This window comes from Cephus cinctus, unplaced genomic scaffold, assembly GCF_000341935.2.
Source record: "Cephus cinctus unplaced genomic scaffold, Ccin1 Ccin1_scaffold1390, whole genome shotgun sequence".
Lineage (NCBI taxonomy): Eukaryota > Metazoa > Arthropoda > Insecta > Hymenoptera > Cephidae > Cephus > Cephus cinctus.
Window position 1 is genome coordinate 29948 of NW_014333788.1, and position 3584 is coordinate 33531.

The following is a 3584-nucleotide window of genomic DNA, read 5'->3' on the forward strand; positions in this document are numbered from 1 at the left end:
CTCATTAACAACATATGACTTTCGTCAACTTCGCTAAGTTGGCTGCGTATACGTTTGAGGCGCATCGCGTGGTCTCAGTATCTCCCTGGGTCGCTCGAATTATCGACTATTAAGGATCCGAGGATCTAGAGCCGGTGCCGTTTGCGCGATCTCATTAACAACATATGACTTTCGTCAACTTCGCTAAGTTGGCTGCGTATACGTTTGAGGAGCATCGCGTGGTCTCAGTATCTCCCTGGGTCGCTCGAATTATCGACTATTAAGGATCCGAGGATCTAGAGCCGGTGCCGTTTGCGCGATCTCATTAACAACATATGACTTTCGTCAACTTCGCTAAGTTGGCTGCGTATACGTTTGAGGAGCATCGCGTGGTCTCAGTATCTCCCTGGGTCGCTCGAATTATCGACTATTAAGGATCCGAGGATCTAGAGCCGGTGCCGTTTGCGCGATCTCATTAACAACATATGACTTTCGTCAACTTCGCTAAGTTGGCTGCGTATACGTTTGAGGCGCATCGCGTGGTCTCAGCATCTTCCTGTGTCGCTCGGCGACCACCAGCACCACCGTCACCACCGTCACAATTATCACTTTCACTATCTCTTTTCATCACCACACGATTCCGCGATACTACTCCTTGATTACGGTGGTCGCCTTTTATATCTGACCAACGACGACAAAAAAAAACAATGTAGACGACGTTGGTGATGATAATAACGACGACCATGACGCTTATCATAATACACTGACAATGTAAAGTACTGTATGGCAGTACCAGTAACAGCGCTACCAAAATACATTTTTTTCAATCATCATACACATCCTGTACCCATTAAACAAGGCAACAGCAGACACAACTATCAGGTGCATCTTCAATGATTACATTCCTAAATACGGTATACCGAAAAGGATCTTATCAGACCAAGGCACGCAATTTACATCACAAAGATGGATAGACAAACTGAAACAGGAAGGAATACAAAGAATATTCACTTCCATTCGACATCCCTAAGCGAACCCTGTACAAAGAATCAATCGAGAAATATCACGATTCTTGCGGACATTCTTGGGAGAAACGCATGCCGCATGGACCAACTGGCTAACGGTCATCGAATCCTGTATGAATGAAGTTCATCATGAGTCTACGAAATGCATACCAATGGAACTACATCTACGGAAAAAGCCAGAAAGAAAATGGCAAGGATGGTTCAACATTCGCCCTCCACCACCGGACAAACCCTACGAGATGCAGCTGAAACTCGCCAGAGAAGAGATGACGAGACAAGGCAAAACACGGGCCAGAAGGTTTAATGAAAAACACAAGCATATTAAATACGAGTCAGGAGACACTGTTCTAGCTCGAGCATGCAACGTCTCAAAACCCTTGGAAAGAAAATCGCTAAGTTTATGTCACTCTACGAGGGCCCCTATATCATTCAAAAGAAAGCAGGTCCAGTATCATACATCGTGGAGCACCCCACCACCAAAGCGGAGAGGGGAATATTTCACACTCAAGATTTGAGACCTAATCAAAGGGAAGGGGAAGCAAAACTACCCCACCAAACTGAGCTAAAATCTGAATAAAAGGAGCCCACAAAGCCCCAAAGAGCTCATTTCAGAAGCATCAAGCTATGGAGCAAGTTAAAGCCAGAAGCACGAAAGACATCGACGATTTCGGCTGCAAAGCCAAAATCGTACGGTTCCTGAGCCCGCGATTATTTTACGTAGTGTTCGAAAAGCACTGGCCACTATATGGCCACATCTACGATTTACTAAGGAACTGCAACCAAAAACCTGCCTCATGGGAAAGAGGTGCGCACTGCGCGGAGAGATACCAGGGATACCAGTGCAGGGGCATTGTACAGGATCTTGAACAATGAACAGCCCAGATCGGTCTCATGGATCACGGGCAGGTGATCAAGGTCCCGGTGGACTGCCTACACCTACTAACAAAAGAGGCCGCGTCAGTACCTGCACTCATTCTAAAATGTGGCATGGACTGCTCCGTCCTGGAGTTCGGAAGCACTACGATGGACAGAAGAACAAGTGCGCAAGCATCAGGCGGTAATCCTAGGGGCAACTCGACATATCTCAGAGATTCAGTTCTGTTGGGTAACACTCCGCCTAGGGACGATCCAGAACGAGCCCCTCAACCATCAAGTAGTAAAAAAAGGATTTGGCCGTTTTGCTTATGCCGATCGGAGACCGGACCAGGCAGACGAAGGATACGAATCTGAGGACACCGAGGACCAGTAGAGAAACAATTAGAAATGACACATTGGCACGCCTGACAAGGCCGACACAAAAACAAACACCAGCAAGCAATGAGGAAGACATTAACAGTCAAACACCGAGCGAATCAACAAACAACGGATTAAATTCAAAGACCCAGAAGTCACACCTCAAACGGTTGCAAAAACGTATACCGAAGAGGTATATAAACCAGGCTGACAATGAGCAAATTCTCAGTACTCTAAAGATGGATTGCGCGACGCAAACTGAAATTTTGGAGAATACCAGAACCGTGGCGACTCAGACGGGTGGGCACGTTGAAATTGAAGAGCGCTCAACCAAAGGAGCAAGCAAGGCACGGAGGAACGCCTGGGCACTACTAGAGGGGAATGGTCGACGAGGAAGATCGACCCAGACGGAGTTGGCGAAAAGGAGCTGGCAGCAGATGACGGACCCAGAACCGACACCACAGGAGATTTCGGTCATCACTCTTGACGCCTCGTCACCGCCAAAATCTCTCGACGAGGAGATTGAGGGGACGTTACGGATGCTCAAGAATCCAAAAATTATCGCAGAGGAAATCCTTCTGGATGGACCACGGTTCACACGGCAAAAGCCGCAGCCAGAGGGAAGGAGAACTGGCGGGTCGGCCTCCATCATCGAGGTAATAGAAGACCCTACAGTGAGCCGCCACTCGCGCACCAGGGTGACGACGGGAACCCGCACAATGGCCGCCAGAAGAGCATTAAAAAAGGAAGAAGAGAAGAAGAGACGTGAAAGGGCAAACGAAGAGGCGGTATGGACCTTCATGGACCAGACGTATCGGAACTTCGATCCCTTCGTGGGGCCATGGCCGCCTGGCCTGTAAAAAAAAGAAAAAGAAAACAATCGTCCCTCTCAACAACGGTCCAATTGTTTGGGAGGGCGATGTAACGTTCCGTCCTTATACACCCTTATCCTCTATACTTTTTCCTTCCCAATCATCCATTCTTGATGATTGATACGTCAAGAGCCCCACATAAGAGTGCATAGCGCACTCTGGATGTGCATAACAGTATCTGAGAGAACTCCTCAAATCCTAGAATTCCTCAATAATCCTATCTCACAGCGACGTTGATAAAGGAAAGGGAAGACAGGACTTTTAAATCTCTAATATTGCGTAATTCCCTTAAATCTAGTCACAGCGACAGTCATGAGGATATAATATTAGAAATGATTACTTTTAATATTCCTAGAATCCGTAATACAGTCGACAGACTGAAACCAAAACAAACAAATGCCCAGACGCTATAAGCCGGCACGCGCCGTAGACAATAGAAATACCAGTAAGCCGGTACTGGAAGAAAACCGCTAAT